The 21155-nt window shown below is 42.1% G+C and overlaps 1 protein-coding gene across 5 annotated transcripts in view; it reads left to right on the plus strand.

The window, feature by feature from the left end:
* The window catches only part of MEIS1 (Meis homeobox 1), a 146244-nt gene that overhangs the window by 86302 nt on the left and 38787 nt on the right, over positions 1 to 21155 (plus strand). The window lies entirely within an intron of this gene.

Consider the following 21155-nt stretch of genomic DNA (forward strand, 5'->3'; position numbering starts at 1 on the left):
AGCCTAGCCTAGCCTAAGATGAATCAATGTTAACCATCTTGGCTTTTTAAGAACAATTTCAGGAGCAAACTTTTTATGTGACTCTGTTTAGCATAGTTGGCTTTTCTTGAAGTTATTTATTTTTCTTAAGTATTAAAGTTAATTCTGCATTGTCACAAACGTATCCAGGTCTGTTGACCCTCACACCCTTGCCCCCTTTCAGGGCCATGTTCCTCGGTGATTTGTACCGTTACAGGGGGACACACAGGGGCTATCGAAGGCCATGCTGGTTGCTCCTCTGCATAGAGGCTGCGCCTCCGTTAACACTCCAGGGTATAAGTTAATCCAGAATTTCCAGTGTCTGTGCATAAAATAAAAACAGAGCAGCAGGAGTAACTAAAAAAATAGTTTCCTTCCTCTCTTCTAACCATTGTGATTCCAAATAGCAACTAGACTGCACTGCCGGTTTTGGAATCAGCTGTGGAGGTTCGTTCATGCTGGTAGACAGTTGAAGATTTAGACTGTGGAACTGATTTTAACATAATATTAGGTCTACCTGAAACCCACTTCAAGTGCCATTACTAAGCTGACACTTGTTACATATGTGTGGATAGTTTGCGATCTATCTGCCTTGTACAAGTTTGCTACTGGGGATTATCAACCACTACGGAAGGGTGGGGGGAAAGGCGAGGGTCTGGAGGGCATAGCGGGCATAGCATGAAGAATAAACAGCAGGAGGTACGAAGTGCCAATTGGTCAAAGGTGCTGATGCAACCATGCTGACATTTCATCACTGGAGCTGACCAGCTAACCAGATCTGGAGGATGAGTGGGGGGGAAGAGGGGACAAAACCAGGTGAACCCTGCAGTTACAACCAGTCTGTTTCCTATACTGACAGAAAAAAGTGAATGGATTTTGTGAGCTTCCATCTCAATCTGCAAAGGAGCTTTGGCTTTACTTGAAGCTGAGGTGCCCCTGAATAAAATATAATCAAATATTGGTTCAGACAGAATCAGGAGAGAGAGGAGCAAGTTCTTTTATTCATCCACCAGACTTCCTGGTTTTCTAGGTCATATCCTTGTGAAGAACCTTGCAGAGAGCTATGTTATCTTCCTACAACAAAACAAAACAAAACAAAAAAGTCGTTAACAGCCAGCAAGATTTTACCTGCATTGCAATGCTTTTTGTGGTCCATAGGTTATTTGGGCAATGGGAATAGAAACTATTGATAAACTTCCTGGTTTCTTGAGGTCTGGCTAATTTCCCTCAGTTTGGGGGTCTGTGCTGGCCTGTACCACTACCCTGGAAGGGGAAACCCACTTGTCCATGTCTCCCTGGCTTTCTATGAATGCTCACAGAAGTTGCCTTGTGGTTTCCATTGGACATTCCCACCCACGTTCCCCACTCCACTGCCATGTGCTCACACAAAAATATGGATGCTGGTAACCATCTCTAAAAAGCAAATGTGGGGTGCCTGGGTGGCGCAGTCGGTTAAGCGTCCGACTTCAGCCAGGTCACGATCTCGCGGTCCGTGAGTTCGAGCCCCGTGTCAGGCTCTGGGCTGATGGCTCAGAGCCTGGAGCCTGTTTCCGATTCTGTGTCTCCCTCTCTCTCTGCCCCTGCCCCGTTCATGCTCTGTCTCTCTCTGTCCCAAAAATAAATAAACGTTGAAAAAAAAATTAAAAAAAAATAAAATAAAAATAAAAAGCAAATGTCTCATAATATCATGTAAAAAGCAAAGGAGATATATTCAAATTTTCTCCCTTTTTCCTTCCCCCAATGAAAAAGATTCCCTTCCCTCTTCTCCAGTTGCAAGAGCAGATAGATCTCCAGTTACCAGGAACACCGGTCTCTGTGTCTTGTTATACTTCTTGAAGAAATCCACAGACTGCTTAGGTAATGCTTATAGTCAGGAGCTGAAAATAATAAATTCTATGGAAAAACCTCCAAAGAGTTTTGTTATTTGTCCAAATGTAAGTAAGAGTGACATCTACATACTAGTCTTGTTGCAACTTTTTTCAAGTTCTAAAAGTTCTTTAGGGATGCACACAAATGACAGTCATTTGGCAGACAGGACAAATTTTAAATGAACACATTCTTTAAAAAACAATTTTTTTTAATGTTTATTTATTTTTGAGAGAAAGACACAGACAGAGCACGAGCGGGGAAGGGGCAGAGAGAAAGGGAGACACAGAATCCGAAGCAAGCTCTGAGCTGTCGGCGCAGACCCTAACACGGGGCTGGAACTCATGAACCACAAGATCAGGATCCAAAGTCAGAGACTTAACGAATTGAGCCACTCGGGCACCCCTAAATGATCACATTCTTGCTATATGATTAATGCAGCTTATCTAGAAAATCCTGCCTGAAATCTTGCAAGATATAATAGAGCAATTGAAACTCTGGCTAATTAAAATAATAGCAATAACAATTTATTAGCAAACGGTACAAACTAATCTTTTCAATGCCAAAGGGCATATTATAAGACCTCACACACCTCTTTGGAAGCAAATTGCTACTCCCCCCCGCCCCTTTTTCAAATAAATGGATCAATCTTTTCATTGGGCTTATTCAGTTAACAACAACAACAACAGCAGCAGCAGCAACTACCTGCCTTTGAAAGGGCTTTCTAGCATTTGTGTGTTAGAGGAGTAGAAAAGGGCCTGAATAAAACAAAACAAAACAAAACAAAAACTTTCTGGATTTGCACCCCAGATGCATAAGAAAAATGTGCTGTTCTGTAGTTGTCCACAGGTAGATTTAATCAGCAGCACATTTTACTACCTGAAGAGAGAACGAAAGCTTCATTCTTGGACTCACAGTCTCTAGCAAGCTGAACTGGAAATAACTTGTATATGATGAAAATAATCAAAAAGGAAATAGATTTTAAACTTTGGTGCTTATGGGTAAAAGGAAATTTCAGTGATGCAAATTTCTACCTTAGTTTCAAGTTGAACATTTGCCAGTTTTGATAACTAAAGAAGGTCTCTCCAAAGAAACTGTTGCCTGGAATTGAAAAGAATGACTGACGTTATTTAGATAATAAGAGAGAATTAGAAAACAAAAGCATTTATTAATAGAAGTGCTTGCATTTGCCTGAAGACAAATTACTGCCAACAATTAAAAAATACTTAATATTTGAGTATGAGTCACTGTATATTGACAGTTCAGGGACATATGCTGCATCAAAGTTTCTTTTTCCCTTAAAGGCATTATTCCAACTACAACTATAACCTACTATGTCATAATGTTCCAACTGGATGTGTTTTGCCTATTGCTAGTTATTTCACTAGGTAGTGTTAACAAAGATATGCCTAAGGGCCTAGTAGAAATGAGGAGAAGGAATAAACAAATACAATGTTTAAGGTAAAAATCAAGGTGTTTTTTGTTTTGTTTTGTTTTCCTACCCTAACATATTGCAGATTTAAATATAATCTAAATAGAAAAGCGGTTAATATGGTTCTTATTTAAAATATGCAGTGATATATTTTCCTGCATGGAGCTGCTGTGTATCCCAGGAATCTTGAAATTTAGGGAGAATGCAGGCTGTTAAAATAACACACCTGAAGGTTCAGGTGAAGCAACCGTACAAGGGGTGACATATCTGGCATTGACTAGCAGGGGAGGTGACCCTGAAGGTGAATTGATTTTCATTCACATTCTCTTGGATTCCTTTCACTGATCTTTGGGAATCCCATTGGTACTTCATAGAGACACTTTGTTTTCTATGTCAGATACACATATTTTACACATGGTTTTGTTTCTTTTTGCGAACTTCTAGCCTGGAAAAACAATTATTTTTTTTTTTTTTTTGGGTCTGTGGCAAAATTATGTCTCGATTTCTGATTTATAAGGCTTTCCTCTCAATGTGGATAAAGCCAAAGTGAGAGGTTGTAGAATCTTCCAGGTTGAGAATGGCGTTTCCATAGAAACGCTATTAGATGAAAAGTGCCCTGCGGGTCTGCCACTCTAAGGATGGAGTAAATGGAATTGAATTGGGAATTGAATGCTCTAGAAGAGACAGATGTTGTTTCATTGGTTTTGCTTTTGGTAACAAGATCTGTTGGCGACATCTTAGTGTCATATCTCTGCTTGCAGTTTTGGAAGAATTGTTCTCTAAACATTAGGAATTATTATTATACTGAAAAAGTGCTTCTCATTGGTATCCAGACAACCCATTCTGTTGATCAAGGCGAGTGAAAGGTCAAAAGGCAGACAGAAGGACCTGTAGGCAGGCAGGTAGGTAGGTAGTAGATGAAATTTGCTCCTCTCTTTCCATTTCTGTTTTTCTGTCCCTCACCTCTATACACTGATAGATTTAAGAGTAATTATTTCCATTGTGCTTAACCAGCCAGCATGATTCAGCTCAAATTAGTCCTAAGAAGACATTGGGGCAGGAAGACTGTATTCTTGAACTCCTGCATAGACTGGGAGTCAGGGTAGTACAAAGTATTTGAGAAAGTCCCTCCTTCAAACTAGTCCTAATTTATCTTTATGTTCATGTGCCTGACCTAAGGAAGGTGGTGTGTGGAGATAGCAACTTTGAGTCCTTCTTCACTGTGTGTTATCTGTAGATATATTATTAAATTAAGATTCTTAGGGGCGCCTGGGTGGCTTGGTCGGTTGAGCGTCCGACTTCGGCTCAGGTCATGATCTCACGGTCCGTGAGTTCGAGCCCCGCGTCGGGCTCTGTGCTGACAGCTCAGAGCCTGGAGCCTGTTTCAGATTCTGTGTCTCCCTCTCTCTCTGCCCCTCCCCTGTTCATACTCTGTCTCTCTCTGTCTCAAAAATAAATAAACGTTAGAAAAAAATTAAAAAAAAAAAATTAAGATTCTTGAAAACGAGTATGTAGGGGTGAGAAGATTTTTCTCCCCCTCAGATGTCCATGTACCTTATCAAAAATGAGCTCTCTTAAACCTAGGAGAATATCTATATAGTTATTACTTTTTCCCTTACATGTAGTTGCCAACTTCATAGCCTTTAATAATGATGACAGGTCAGGGGCGCCTGGGTGGCTCAGTTGGTTAAATGTCTGACTTTGGCTCAGGTCATGATCTCACGGTTCATGAGTTTGAGCCCGCGTCGGGCTCCGCGCTGACAGCTCAGAGCCTGGAGCCTGCTTCGGATTCTGTGTCTCCCTCTCTCTCTGCCCCTCCCCTGCTTGTGCTCTTTCTCTCTGTGTCTCAAAAACAAATAAACATTAAAAAAAAATGATGATGGGTCAGAGCTAGACTTTGCCAAAACTAACCCAGGTTTGATTACAAATCCCTCTATCTTAATTTTAAAAGGTCTCTGCTATTTTGGAGATAGCATATTTCAACTTTGATTACATTGGACCCTGACTATCTTTCAGCCAATTGGGAATCATCTCTCTCAGGAGGAAAAATGGAATAGATTATTTAATTACTTGGAGGTAATATTGGAATGCCCTAATTCTTCCACAATATATGTCATATAAACTCTTTTAATAATGAAGCGGGGGGTTTCTAGATTCTGGGGCAACTGCTTTTCTCTTTTTCTTAGCTGGTTATTGAAATCCTAATGGGATGGGTGATGAATTTTCTTAGGTCAGGTAAACTGAAAAGGCTACAGCTGGAATTCTTCACCCAGAAGAATCGGAGTTAATACTAATGATCATTGTGAATTAGAAGATCAAAGGCAAAGCATCAGCCTGTTCTCCAAGTCGTTGCCCCAGAGGCCATTAGTGACCTGGCAGAGCTCTCTCACAGCCTTCCACACACCTCCTTTCCCTTGTCCCAGCCTTTCTTCCCCATCATGGTTGTGCACTTCTGACCTGGGGTAATTACAGTCGGTTGATGAGGGGACATGGTGGGGGCGGGCGGGGGGGGGGGGGGGGGACAATCAAAAGTAAAAACAAAAGTCCAACTTGAAAATTGCCCATTTATCCAGGTACATAGGACTCATAGCAAATGAGCTCTGACTGGGGCTCTATGTTATTTTGGGGATATGACTGAGATTTTTGTGCTCAAATGTCACTGACGGTTGGTGCCTTATACAAGGGTCTTGTGTAGAGACTGGCAGTTTGTCAGATTATGCCAAAATTTTCCTTTTGCTTCCAAGGGTAAGTTAAAAATACACTGTAGTTTGGTTCTCTGATATACTCTCAATCGGGCTAATTAAATAAAGGATTAGTTTCAAAACAAAAGTGCCCATATAAGCACAATTTATTAAGTCGGTGGTTGCAGATACACAGAACTGCTTGAACACTAGCCAGCCATTTGTACTTCAAAGCCTACATCACCACCATGTCTTCTGATTTCTCTCCATGGCCATATATTTTTGAAGGTGAAGTATCAGATTCAGTCAACAAGTATACAACCATTCCACCTCAGTTTACCTGAAAGATTAAAAGTGGGGCATTGCGTATGTATGGGTGGCCGTATTTTTTAAGCTAACTCAGTCTAATCCTTCAGAATTTCATAGAATATAAGCTTGACTTTTTACTTCCTCAATCTTTAAGGTTCCTAGTGAACGTGCTTTGCTTTCAGGTATGAAGGTTTGATGGAGAGCAAATCAGTTAGTTTTGTCTCGGAAAGGATTCCAGTGTTTTGGTTGGGTTGGTTGGTTTTTCCAGTAGAAGTAAATCTATGTGTCTTGGAATTTAGGATACTTGATTTGCCTTAACTGGAAGCATCCCCCGTCACGTCCCAGTCTTCCTTATGGAAATGTAAGTGTCACTGTGTGTGCATGTATGTCCCTGCATATGTGGACGTTTTTCTGTGGGACGAATCTCTTGAACCCCTGCTATCTGTACGAATCCCAGTGGGGAAAATGAATCCATTTCACGTCTTTTGATCCCCTGAATATTTATGATCAGGGCTCTCATTTTTCTGTTTTTGCCATTGTGAGCGTATGCCAGGGGGTAACCAAAGAGTGGAGACACTGCAACCGGTGGCCTGTTGCTCGGCTCATGGTCCCAGCTTACCTGTAATAACTGAATGCCATGAGGTAGCAGAAATTATTTTATTAAGGCTCCTAGGTGGCAATGATTGTGACTGTGTGGATTCACATCGAAATGACCGATACTGACAAGGGTGTTTCAATACTGCCTGTCCCTCTGTCTGCAGAGTCCTGAGCTTGGCAAAGCTGGCTCACCTCAGTGGACTTGATACTCACCCTAGCGTGTCAAGAGCAGGAGAGAGCCTTCAGGAACTCAGATAGGCACCAATTTCTTGATGGGCCTATGGAGAGCCTCTGAGAGCAAAGGAATAGCTGAGTTATACCAGGAAGTTTTCTACATCTTAAAGACCTTTAGTCCCTGTTTTTTTCTTGCCATTACAAAACGCCTTCACTCAGTGAATTACAGCTCAGTGAGTGTGGGTCCCAATACACTTTAAACACTATAAAGAAGAGATAACACCTTAGATAACTTGAAGCTATTAAACACGAACATCCTAAGTTAGGTGATAGGAGACACAAATTACTTGGTTTTATAATATATTGTTCAAAATATTCCAAAATAGAGACCTTTGGTTTGACTGAAATAACTACTTGTACTGTAATGTCCTCTTGGTATTTGCTGTTAAGAAAAAAACAGGGACAATGTCTATGAACTTAACCTGTTATGTGTCTTTGCTTTTCTGTTCTTAATATTCTGTGGTCAGTTTTCTTCTATTTTCACATTGACTTTGTTGCTAGCATCCCTACAGAGCCCATATGCTCTCCCATGACATGAGTGACCTCTGAGAATTCAGTGTCTTAGGAAGTTCTTGGGACGCCCAGGGGCCAGGTCTATTAGCAGGAACATTCATCATAAGAAAGATCGAGTAGAGATCATTTCTATTGCAGGTGATAGAAGTTTGGGAATAATTCTTATTATGTAAAGAAAAGCCATGTTTCAAACTTCTTGGGGGAGAAACTCTACCAAAAAATGACTTGATTTTATGTTTAAAAATAAATGAAATTATCTCCTGCTGATGACATAATGTTACATTTATCATTCGGGTTTTTTTTTAATGATTTTTATTTATTTTTTGAGAGAGAGAGAAAAAGCATGAGCAGGGGAGGGGCAGAGAGAGAGGGGGACAGAGGATCCAAAATGGGCTCCATGCTGACAGCAGCAAGCCCAATATGGGGGTTGAACTCACAAACCATGATGTCATGACCTGAGCCCAAGTCCAACACTCAACCCACTGAGCCACCCAGGCAGCTCTATCATTCATTTTACTAAAAATGATCTATTAGGGGCTCCTGGGTGGCTCAGTCGATGAAGCATCCAACTCTTGATTTCAGTTCATGTCATGATCTCATGGTTAGTGAGATCGAGCCCCATGTTGGGCTCTGCACTGAGAGCACAGAGCCTGCTTGAGATTCTCTCTCTCCGTCCCTCCTCCACCGCCCCCCTCTTCCCTGCCCCTCAATAAAATAAAATAAAATAAAATAAAAATGATCTATCAATTGCTTGGCTGTTTTGACACTGGATCCTTCTGCCCTGTTAACAGCTGAAGAAAAACACTGATCAAAAGGCTAAATAAAATCATAATATGTATCTCTCTGGTGCTTTGTAGTTTAATATTTTCACGTACATTGGATTCTAAAGATAATCCTATAAGGTAGCAAGATGACAAAAATGAAGTTTAGAGAAGTTCATGATTTTTCTCAAGGGCAAAAGCTAGGACCTGGCTGAGCTGGAACCAGAATCTCCTGACTTGAATTTCCATGTGCTCTCCACCACGTTGCCTCTCAAATACAGAGCAAACCAAATTGCACTGTGGAAGTTCAAAGGTGTAATTATAATCTCGTTCCATGAACTAGCTAATTAGTATTTTTAAAAATAAAAATATGAGCCAGAGGGTTTGGCATAAAACTTCATAATGCAGTCTGATGGTTGTTGGTAACTACGGATCAAGGATGGTCCTTTCCTCTCTGGATTCTTTTTCCAAACATTTCTGCCCGTAAAAAAGGCACAGCTAGAGCTGTCGATATTTTGTGCATCTGTAATAATTTATGCATAGTTAGAATTTCAGATTTTAAACATTAGCTGTTCTTCCTTCCTTATGGAAATATGTAAATCTCTCCCCTTGTATTACTAACAATGTCTGTTAGTAGTTTGGGGGTGAGGAATCTCTCCTCATGCAAATCCTAACTCAACCTTCTAACACAGAATTTAGCTCCTTGAAGATTTTTTGCTCATCACGTGTCCAGGACGCCAAAGAGCTATGTCTTTAATTTGCTTTATGGAGATCTGGGAAGCTGCTCTGCAGTCCCGATTACTCTTGAAACTACAATCCAACTGTCGTTTCTCAGCAAAGAAGGCTGATAAACCCTTGAGAGTGAAGCCACTGCTCTGGGCTATGACACTGAGGTCTGATCATTTTAAAGCTAGTAATAACGAGAATCCTAAAATTCTTATGAATAAAATGTAATTTTAGTAATGTTTCCATAAACAGTGGTAATGGTGGCATTTTAGTAGGCAGTGACATTAGTCACATCCAAATTGCACCACATTGGCTTTTAAATTACTCCACCTGTCTGTGTGAATAGAATTTTCAGTGTAAAAGCAGAGAGACAGCTGCTGCTAATGTCTTCTTCTCCCTGCGCAGATAATGCTGGCAAATCTACATGCATAAAGGACTGGTTTGTGATGTAAAACGGTACCTGACCCTGCCGGCTCCCGCTCCACAAAGAAATACCTTTAATTACCGGTGGCCCTGTTTAGTTGTTGATATACCAATGTCAGCTTCCAGGGCTGTGACCTCAGGTTCACTCCCTGTAGTAATGTCACCCACCGTAAGCTCTTTTTCTTCCACCCACATCCGCAGTGAGATGGGTGAGCACTTGCCTTGATGTGTTTCAGAATCACGTAAGGCATTAAGACTTAAAAGGAAAACACCTAATACTGTGTGAACTTGATTGATGATCTCTCAGTTTGAGAACTTTTAAAGATTAGTGGAATCTGGTTCCTTCTTCATAGCCAGGATGGAACTATGTAGTATACTGTTTATACTTTCAAAGGGCTTAGCATCATTCATCCAGTATAAATACATGTCCTCATATGAGGATCACAGCCAGGCAGAAAGGGCAAAGAACAGAGGGGCTTGAGAATATCATTTTTTTTAATTTTTTAATTTTTTATTTTTTTGCTACGTGCCCATGTTTCCTGTTGACCTATGATGACGTTTACTTTCTGGAGAAGCCTATTTGTTTTTGGCCTTTTGGTTATGGTCTATTGTAGCAGCTACATCAAAATAGGAATGGGCCAGCCAAGGGGTATCTTCCTGTGTGAGGTCCCTGTGGCCAACAACGTATTTGGTGAAATGGTAGGTAGGAGATGTACTTGTCTGGCTCATTTGCAAGGCATTCTTTTTGACTTCTTTCACACAACTGGTGTTTTCGTGTTTAATTTAACAAGGAATGAGTAGTAAATGAAAGCTGCTGCCTGAAATCCCACTGTGAGCGTGTTTTGCACTTGGCTCCCCAGTGACAAGGCAATTTGTGAAATTATGTGATGGAGTAATTAGATGAAGCCAGGGCTCCTGATTGTTGCCATGCATATGTGGCGAGGGTTTGCTGGGAAGAGGGAGGGGGAGAAAGAAATAGATTATTACCCTGGCAAGTTGGCTCAAAGCTTCTTCATTTATTTGTAAACAGAATATTTAGTGACCGCATAGGAAGTAGCTGTAATCACCAGCTCATAAAGAAACCACAGCAGAGCTTTTGAATTTTTGCAGAGTGCTCATGTAAAATTTAAGCTGGGAGGCAGAATCCCTGTTAATGTAATTAGGATCTAATTTACCACCCTTTGCACACAGATGTAATAATGTCTAGATATTTATTCTATCTTTAAGCACGTTACATATACCTCAGTGCAGCAGTTACTGAACAGAAACAGGTGTGAGCACTTTCCTAATTCGTTTTTACACTGTAAACACATAGCAATTTAAGGGAAATATTTACCAAAAACGAGGGGAAGGAATGTCTGCAAATGAGGCAGTAATGGACAGTTGCCCTTTATGTACTGATGGATTTCTCAATGGTTAAGTAAATTAAAGCAAATGCTAGAAAAATCAATAGGCCAGCATAGTCTTGGTTTTGCCTCATAGACTTCAGGACAGAATGACAGATGTGGTGTCTATGACCCATTTAAGTATTAATGCTTGAAAAACTGCCTCCGCATGCAAGGTTATAGGCTTAGAAACATTCTGCTATATTAAATTACAGACAATAATATTTTTAAGTATATGTGGAATTTATATGTTTCAGTTAGGTTGTCCTTATGTGTTGCATTTATACTGGAAGATTAGTTGCTTAGTTGCTGCAGTAGCATCATAAATCAGTTTTGAGCGTTCGCACATGGAAACATCTTCATAAGGCTGTAGTTGGAAGGTGAGGACGATGTTATACCGAGCTTCCGTGTATGGAGAAGTGAGTATGCTCGGTAACGCTCTATGTGGAAACCAAATTAGATTTAATTAAGGGGTAGATGCTCTGAGCCTTTGGAAGAATCTGTAAAACACCATTCAAATGTGGCATTATAATTCAGTTCATCTCTGGGGCTACAGATGCTATATTTTACATTTGAACTAACATGGCCAGCATGTCACGTAGGTTGACTGTCAAAGCGTGTGGCATTTTAGGGCTGTTCTGATGTTCTAAGAGGTAGGTATTAACCTCTGAGAAGACCAGGCTGGCCTTCGGGTAGCGCCACAGAGAGTTTCTTTTCTCATCCATTGTTCCCATTACCAACCGCAAGAGAAGTGATGTGAATATGGTCACATGTTGGTTTGTTGACCACTGGAGACAGGAGGGTGAGAAGAGACACAAGGCAAAATGTACTTGAGTACCGGCTTTAGGGAGCAAAGCTGGTTTTCACTACCAAATAAAGGAGAAGGTTGAAGTCATCACCTCGGTAATTTGGGGAGAAGGTGCCTTTTGTTGCAGTAAAAGAGTTGGGCTGGCTTGAGTGTCCTCTTTACCTTATGCTGAGTGAACTTAGACAATGATTTTCTTCCTTTGTGCCTCATGACAAAGCGGACAGGGTGCAGCCTGCCTCTGGGGTTTGAAACTCTGTATGCACAGGGGATGGATAGTGTGATAAACTAAATCATTGGACACATTGCTGGGTTGATATGATGAGGAGAAGTAGAATGATTGTTTAGATACTTAGTAGAAGGTATTTTCTTGATTTTAATTTTCATTCAGTATATGGCGTTAATATTCACGACATTCCTCTGAATCTGCATCAGGAGATGTAGCAATGTACACATTTGGAGATTTAACTGATATATAAAAAGTAATTTTTAAAAAATGGAAGTCTACCATCTAAAAAACCAGAAAGCGGAAATCGTTACAGAGCTAAATATTCTTTTGCTTCTTTTAAAGCTGTGCTTCTTAAACTTCAGTGTGCATTCAGATTATCTGGGGATCTTTTTTTATGTTCTATTTTTTTTATTTTTTGATGTTTACTTTTGAGAGACAGAGCGTGAGCGGGGGAGGGGACAGAATCCAAAGCAGGCTCCAGGCTCTGAGCTGTCATCACAGAGTCTGACACGAGGCTCCAACTCACAGACTGTGAGATCGTGACCTGAACCGAAGTTGGACGCTCAACCGACTGAGCCACCCAGGTGCCTCAGCGGGGATCTGTTTTTAAATGAAGATTCTGGCTCAGTGGTGCTGGGCCTCATATTCTGCATTTTGAATAAGCTCCCATTTTGAGTACTGCTGGTGCTGGTCCACAGATTACACTTGTCATAGCAAGGATCTAAGGAACACAAGCAAGAGGACAGATTTTAAATGGAAAGATGATTCTTTATCTCCATCTTTAATTTTTTTTAATGTTTTATTTTATTTTTGAGAGAGAGAGAGAGAGAGGAGAGAGGGGAGAGAGAGCAAGCAGAGGAGAGGCAGAGAGAGAGGGAGAGAGAGGATCCAAAGCAGGCTGTGCACTGACAGCAGAGAGCCTGATGTAGGGCTCAAACCCAGGAACCGCGAGATCATAACCTGCACTGAAGTCAGCCGCTTAAGGGACTGAGCCACCCAGGTGCCCTCCATCTTTGATTTTTGTAGATTTTTTGCCTTTGATGTTGAAACTTCGCCCATTATTTTATCATGTAAATTGAATTGAAATGTTTTGTTTTTCTTCTGCAAACTTTCAATTCTTTTCCAGTGCGCAAGAACTTCCTTTTGAATATCAAAGAGTTTTTAAAAGATAGACTTTATTTTTTAGAGAGCTTTAGGTTCGTAGCAAAACTGAGGAGAAGGTACACAGATTTCCCATGTATTTTCCCTTCCCCACCCCCTCCACATGCAGAGCCTCCCCATTGTCAAAGTGGCCCCACCAGAGTGGTACTTTCCTTACAGTTGATGAACCTATATTTGACACACCATTATCACCCAAAGTCCAAAGTTAGGGCCCACTTTTGGTGTTGTATATTCTGTAGGTGAGAGTAAATGGGTGTCATGTATCCATCATTATAATTTCATACAGGATATAATTTCATACCCTGCCCTAAATAATTATCAGAGAGTTTTCATTGAGTCTCTCGAATACTCAGAAGGCTTCTGGTAGACCAAGGACTCTGCCAGTATACAGGCTTGTTCTTTTGGGCTTGTTGATAGTGGCCTTGTGTGTTCCGGAGGGTGAAACGGTAGTTCTGAAGGTTGAGCAGTACAGAATCTTGTCCTTCACCTCCCTCTGGCTTCAGTTGCCCTGGTGACAATGCGCCCTGATGGGTGTTATCATGGAGCAAGGGTGTGCTAGCTCCCAAATTCCTATTCTGGCCCCCTAGATCTGATAGCCTTTGTCAGGAAGAAAGGAACAGAGTTGCCAACTATAGAAACAATACATACCTTTGAGGGCGAGGTATTCTTGTTTCTAGTAGTATCTGCCAACTTTGTTCCAGGAAATCCTTTTGTATTCCCACTGCCTTCTGTACTTTATCTGCCATGGGCACTGTCTGATTTCACACCATCCTGGAAGATGCATTTGTTTTCAAAAACGAGCATCTGTAAAGTATGTTCTCCCTAGTTTGGCTAAGATCTAAGGAATTATTATAAGGAGCACATACCTATTAATCATTGCTTAGCAGGTAGATTCTGTCACTCATTAGAGTTCACATGCTGGATGTAGTTTCTTGAAATTAGGTCATTTATTTTGGTCTAAGTCATTGAGGATCAAAGGTCATAAGGAATCCAAAAGCCATTAGTCAGGGTTCTTTTCTGGACCCCTTAGATGTCATTGTGTGAGTCACCCATGGCAGCCCCGGCCTGGCCTGCTGTCAGGGAGCTGGCAGGGTGCCTACTTTATTTCCAGTTTGCATAGATAAAAAGCAGAGCAGCTACTCTCAGAATCACTATAAAAATAAGCTTACATAAAATCTCCATTTGAAATACAGTATGTGTGTGCCCCTGCATGCTTTCTCTTATGGAAGCCATGGGACCTAGAAATCAAAATTAGGAAGAGAGGCATACATTTGATGGCATTGTGGATTATTCTTTGTTTTGGCGAAGGCATTTATAATTCAATGTGAATGTAGCGAAGACCAGATTTTCACAAAGAATCTTAGTGGCAGTCCAAGTGTTTTAATTTGTTAATGTAAAATAAAAATCAAAGCATCGTTTTAACTGTTGTCAAAAATATATATTGCTATCCTCTCTTGAAAATATCGAAGTACATTTGGCAGTAATGAGTTTACACGTATCAGGAGCAGTGGGTAAGAGATGTAGTCAAGTCAATTCATTTACTTTCCCCATTGAGCCCTGTGGGTCTCAGGCCCACACCTTGAAGTGAAAACATCATCAATTACCAAGCCGACAGGCGCCCAGGACTTACTCCCTGAAAGTGTTCATATTGGACCAGAAACCACGAGCACTCAGCAACATTCATCACTTCAGTGTTCAAGAGAGTGATTGAGTAAATGGTGGGGTGAATTTCCCAGGAAAAAAGGCCAAATACACATGCATGAAACAGCATATATTTGACGTTCCAGAAATCAAGCTACGAAACCAAGTATCCCATTTGATTTTAAAAGGTTATTAATGGGGCGCCTGGGTGGCTCAGTCGGTTAAGCGTCCGACTTCGGCTCAGGTCACAATCTCGCGGTATGTGATTTCGAGCCCCGCGTCGGGCTCTGTGCTGACTGCTCAGAGCCTGGAGCCTATTTCAGATTCTGTGTCTCCCTCTCTCTCTGACCCTCCCCCGTTCATGCTCTATCTCTCTCTGTCTCAAAAATAAATAAACGTTAAAAAAAAAAATTTTAAAAAAAGGTTATTAATTACGAAGGAGTTAGTTTGCATGTGATCCTACATTTAATAATTGTGCCCCATTTACAGATGGACCATTTTACAGAAGAAAATGGGATAGAAAAGGCTAACGAGCTACCAGAGATCTTAGTGTACAATAGACTGGGAAAAAAAATTCAGAGCCCTAACTATAACCTGCTACATCTCTCTGCTTCCGTACCCTGACACGTAAATTTATGATCTGTTTTTGCTCTTGAAATTGTCTGGAGTACACAGTTGACCAGATCTGATGAGAACTGAGGCAGAAGTCTGCCTGACCTCATCAAAGACATTGCTTTGCCACAGTCATTCAAAAGCGACCACAACGGCTCCATGACGCCATCAGAGCTGTGGGTTCCCTGCCACGGGTGCCACGCTAGAGCATGGGTGTCATGCTGTGGTTCTGACACCCGCACGGCAGCAAGAACAAGTGTGGGGTGGGGGTGGGGGTGGGGGTGGTGCTGGCAGAGGTATGAATGGAGGGCCTCATCTAGGAATAGGTTGTTCGGTTTGTGCAGAGATGACTGGAGCAGCTTCCATGATGTGATGACCTAACCCTACCACACATCAGGAAAGAGCTACTTTCAAATGTGCCTGTTCTTTTTCCCCACTGTGAACAATGGCTAAACTTTAGGTCATATCTACCCTCATCTTCAAATAACAATATCAATGGGTTCATGAAAGGTTTCTCCAAGTAAGTTCAAATGCTCTCTGAGTGCCTACTGTGTGCAAGGAAGCATGCACATCCCGGAGCTTTCTAAGCTGCTTGAAAGGGGCATGGAGGCTGTGTTGCGGGACTGTAAAGAAATGGACGGGCAGAAGGTATTTCGGAGATCAATCTGGAACCTCATAAATAGAACCGTTCATAGCTGGTACGTGTGTACCCACGCCACGCTGAATGCCAGTGACATGCCAAGGCGGGTCCTAGGAGCTGTCCGTCTTCAGTGCAATGTGTGTGGAGAATTTGCAAATAAAAAGTAAGTGGCTAAAAGTCAGTCTGTCTAGTATCATCGCACACCAGCTCTTCGAAACAATGCCAGTGAGTCAAATACCCCTCCCTGCTGGGGCACACTGCTCCCACCCCAGCTTTACCTCAGTAGACCACTGCTAAGCACCTCCATCCTTTATCTCACTGAATTCCCACAATGACCCTCTAAAGGAGGTCCTGCTAGTCTCCTTATTTACCCGGTAAGAAAACCAAGGTTCAGGGAGAATTAAACAACTTGCCTGAGGTAGCACAGTCAGAAGCGGCGGCTAGATTTGAACTCAAGCCTGTCTGACTCTGATGGCTGTTTTCAGGACGACTCATGAGTGGACATTTGATAAGGCAGAGCATCAAGGTGACTTCTCTGTTTCATGTTGGGTAATTAAGGATCAGTGGTATCAGCAGTCTCTTTGATGTCAGAAAAGAAGTCAGGAGGAGGAACTGGTTTCAGGGGAAAGGAAGGAGTTCAGCTTGGGATATGTTGCGGTTCTGGTGCCGGTGGGACACCCACATGGGCTGTATGGCCAATACTGGGAAATAGGATTGCTGGAGCTTTCTGAGTGCACAAGGCTTTGGTGTTTCCTCCGCCAAAGCTAAAGGTGTGTATGGAGTCATGGATCCAGACAGTGCTGAAAGAGAGAAGGAGGTCAAGGATGGAATTTGGGTGGTGCCAGTTACAAAGGCGATCTGGAGGAAAAAACCTAGAGGAAGAGACAGGAGCAAGCAGGGAGGTGTTCTGTCAAATGTGGAAGTGGGCCCAACTGATGTCTGGGATTCCGTCCAGCTCCAACACTTTAATATTCTAAGAAAAGGAAGAAAGGTACAATGATAAGAAGCCTAAGGGTCCCCAAGCAAATCCATCATGGTCCCCAAACTGGTTCCCTTTCCCTGCCATCCTCATCTCAGTTAACAGCATCACCATGAACCCAGAAGCTCCAACCAGGAACCTAAGAGTCACCCCTGAAATTTTGCTCTTCTTTCCCCTTCACAAGTAGTTGCTCACTCCCCGAGTTCTACCAATCCTCCTTCCCAAATGCTCTTCCATTCTCTCATCCCTGTCTAGGTCTGTTGCCACTGCCTTGTCATCTCCTGCTTGCCTGTTTCCCTAATCAGCCTTCCTGACAGTCAGTCTTTCTTTCTTTCTTTTTTTTTTTTTTAAATTTTTTTTTCAACGTTTATTTTTATTTTTGGGACAGAGAGAGACAGAGCATGAACGGGGGTGGGGCAGAGAGAGAGGGAGACACAGAATCGAAACAGGCTCCAGGCTCTGAGCCATCAGCCCAGAGCCCGATGCGGGGCTCGAACTCACGGACCGCGAGATCGTGACCTGGCTGAAGTCGGACGCTTAACCGACTGCGCCACCCAGGCGCCCCAAGTCTTTCTTATAAATAATCTCTTTTGGCTACCACAGCAATTTTTCTAAAATAAAACTTGGTCAAATCTCCTTCTCCTTAAAATCCTGTGGTATTTCTCTGTCTTAGGATACAACATTCCTGGCATACCATTCAGGGACCCTCTGAGGTCCAGCACTGGCCCACTGAGCACCCGGGCTCCTCTCTTGCCCTTTCCATACGGGTTCCTCACACAATTGCTGCCGCCAAGCCTGAAGGCTTATATTTCCCGTCAGTGCTGAGCGGTCCTGTACTCTGTGCACCTGCACATGCTGTTCTCTCATCTGGAATGAGTCACCTCCATGACCTTGTCTCCACTTGACACTTACTTCTGCATCCTTCACATCTTCTTTCAACTGTCACTGCCTGGAGAAACCATTCGTGTCCTCTCCGGGAGAGAGAAAATGGCCCCTGCCACCAGAACCGCAATACCTTGGTGGTCATCTGATAGAGAGCACTTATCATGATGATTGTTTAGTTATGAGCTGCCTCCCTCTCTAGAGGTCAGGAGTTAATATTTCATCTCTGTATCTCCAGACCCATATTGTAGATGCTTGATAATACGTATTGACCAAATGAATGAGCAGTTTCAACATAGAGATGACCAAACCTGAGAGTTTTCTGAAGTAGAAGTACCGGGAAGAGTCCTGGTGTCAGAGTTGGGATGTTATCAGTGACTTTTGAAAATGCTGTTCCAGGCCTTTGGAGATAGAAGAAATTGTAGCATGAGGCGTGTGGGTGAAATCCCCATAGGGCAGCAAAGGTTGACCCTTTCACAGTTGCTTGAGGGATATATTAAAGGATACAGTTTGGGCAGTTTGAGGAACTGGTAACAAGAAGGGAAGGTGTTTCTTTTTTTAGCATTTCAGAGCAGGGAGATTTAAATACCTTGACAGCCAGAATGGGATTCAACTGTCTTTCACTGAGTTGCTACTATGTTCCATGCAGTTTGTTAATGCCTAATTATTTACTTAGAGGACAGAGAAGGAACCTTTGGAGATAAAAGTAGAAAGGTCCTGATTAGTGGCAAGAAGAAGATCAAGAATGAGCTGGCAGTGGAGGGATGGAGCAGGGAGGGTGACAGGATGACACCTCAGAGGCAGGACTCCACAGTGAGAGTCAGCCAGGAGAGGAAGACAGAGGCAGGGAGGTTCCATAAAAAAACAAGAGGGTCGTCTTGGGTGCTGTTCTCCTTTTAGCAGACCAGGAGGCAAAGCCAACTGCTGACTGTCCAGCAAGTAGGGTCGGGAGCTGGAGAAGTATGGAAGTCATTTGGAAAAAAGTAAGTGTTGGGGAGGGGGGGAAGGAAAAGAAAAAGAAAGAAGATAAAAGGACTTTGACAGTGCAGTTAAGAACGCATATAAAAATAGCACTAGTCACGACACTGTGACCAAGGACCGGCTAGACTTTTAAAAGGTACATTTCAGGGACGCCTGGGTGGCTCAGTCAGTCGAGTGTCCGACTTTGGCTCAGGTCATAATCTTGCAGTTCATGGGTTGGAGCCCTGTGTCAGGCTCTGTGCTGACAGCTGGGAACCTGGAGCCTGGAGCCTGCTTCAGATTCTGTCTCCCTCTCTCTCTGTCCCACCCCCGTTAGTGCTCTATCTCTCTGTCTCTGTCTCTCTCTCTCAAAAATAGATAAACATTAAAAAAATTGTAAAGGTACATTTCATAGTCAACCTGTTTTCGCATGTTCAAACAGAGACAAAATAATGAATTTTTAGTGGTTTTCCGCAAGAAACATGACTACATTTTCCATTGCTTAAAAACTATTATCAGGAGAGAAAATTCACTGAGCCCCAATCTGAACTACTTAAGTTTGTACTATCATATGTAGGTTGGTGAACTTGAGATTGTAGTAAAGGTTTTATCTCAGTTTTGGAGGAAGTTATCATACAATGACTGTACATTATCTTTCAGTGCTGGTTGTATGAGAAGTTTGCAAACTTGTTATTGATAACCTTTGAATGCGAGTTCAATGAAAACCATGCAAATGCAGCTGTCTGCTAAGATAATTTTTTTTCCTTACTGAAATATATGAGAGAAAAGGGGGAATTGTAATTTAACTACAACAAATCAGCACGGTATTTTAAAATATTTGAGCAACTGTAAAGGTTAACAAGTGAAAAGATTTCAGGTATGCTTCCTAAGTCATTCCTCTGCCAGAGCCCTCGTTTTTAACAGTGGGAAAGAGGACTGGCTGGCTTGAACAGGTTCCTTTAGCTTTATGAGTTGAAGTTGAATTGATCTTGACACCACTCTAGAAAAACCTACGATTGTCATTTTGGTTTGATGGTAAGTGATATACACCTGGCTTCATGAAATAAAAAGGCACCCCACACCTAATGAACAGCTCATGGTGATACATAAAGAACAGTTGACTCAGTGTGATGGGCAAGTCACAAGGTGACTCATTTGAAGTCTTGCTGTTTAAATAGTAAGGACTACTGACATGCACACGTGCTAAAAAGAAGATAGAGAAAGATAGATAGATAGATAGATAGATAGATAGATAGCTCAGCGATCTTTCAAATATGTTTTAAGGAAGAGAACTAAAAATAAGTCTTCTATTTAGTACTGCAAGGCAATGTCATGGCAATGTTGGAAAGCCAACTCCCAGTGGCTGGTTTATTGCGGGCATTTCTGCCCTTGTCTTTGGGATTACCAGAGTGCCATGCGCGCAGTTACACAATGCATAAAGGCGAGGGTCATTTCTAGGACAGATAATTGAACATTAATACTCGCTGACATTGTCGAAGGAATGATATGTCAACCTGACAGGGCCTATGTGCTTACATCTGCTGATTGGCTGCAGACGAAGGCTCTGTGTGTCAGGATCAGACCCCAGGCCTGACTGCAGCAGGGCCAAGGATGACGCAGCCATTAATCTCAAGCTGCCATCTTGGGCCAAGAGAGTGTAAAATCACTCCACATCCTGTGTGTGGCTGGCAAGTTGCATCTGCTGTATTCTAGAGTTTCAAGGTATGGCTCCCAGCAAAAAAACACTACTGCTGACTCTGGGTTTGCATCATCTCACCAGAATTTGTAGTGTGCCAAATGTCTCCTTTCACTTTTCTTTCTTCCTTTCCCCCTCCCTCCTTTCCTCCCTCCCTTCCTTCTTTCCTTCCTTCTTTCCTTCCATCTTTCCTTCCTTCCATCCTTCCTTCCTTCCTTCCTTCCAAAACTAGCTATACATTCTGAATAAATGGGGAAGTTTTAGTGGCTGACAGGAAGGTTCTGAGGTGGTGAGTCTTTTGTTCCTATGGGAATTGGTTTTGATGAGTTTCTGGTTTCCTGATTTACCATAGATATGCAGTGTAATGAAGAAATCAAACAAGAATTAAACTGAAGTTACTTGCTGTGATTTATTTTTTTGATTCTCAACAAAATATTAAACCCTGTAGGCAGATTTCTGAACAGAGGGAAAAAAGGTCTATGTAATTATTTTCTTATCCTTGAAATCACATGAGCAGCACTTTCCTGCCTCATTTATAATAAATCTTTAGTGAGTTAATCCCATTGCTCCAGTAATTCCACAGCTAACACTTTACTGAACATGTA

This window comes from Prionailurus viverrinus, chromosome A3 (assembly GCF_022837055.1).
Source record: "Prionailurus viverrinus isolate Anna chromosome A3, UM_Priviv_1.0, whole genome shotgun sequence".
Lineage (NCBI taxonomy): Eukaryota > Metazoa > Chordata > Mammalia > Carnivora > Felidae > Prionailurus > Prionailurus viverrinus.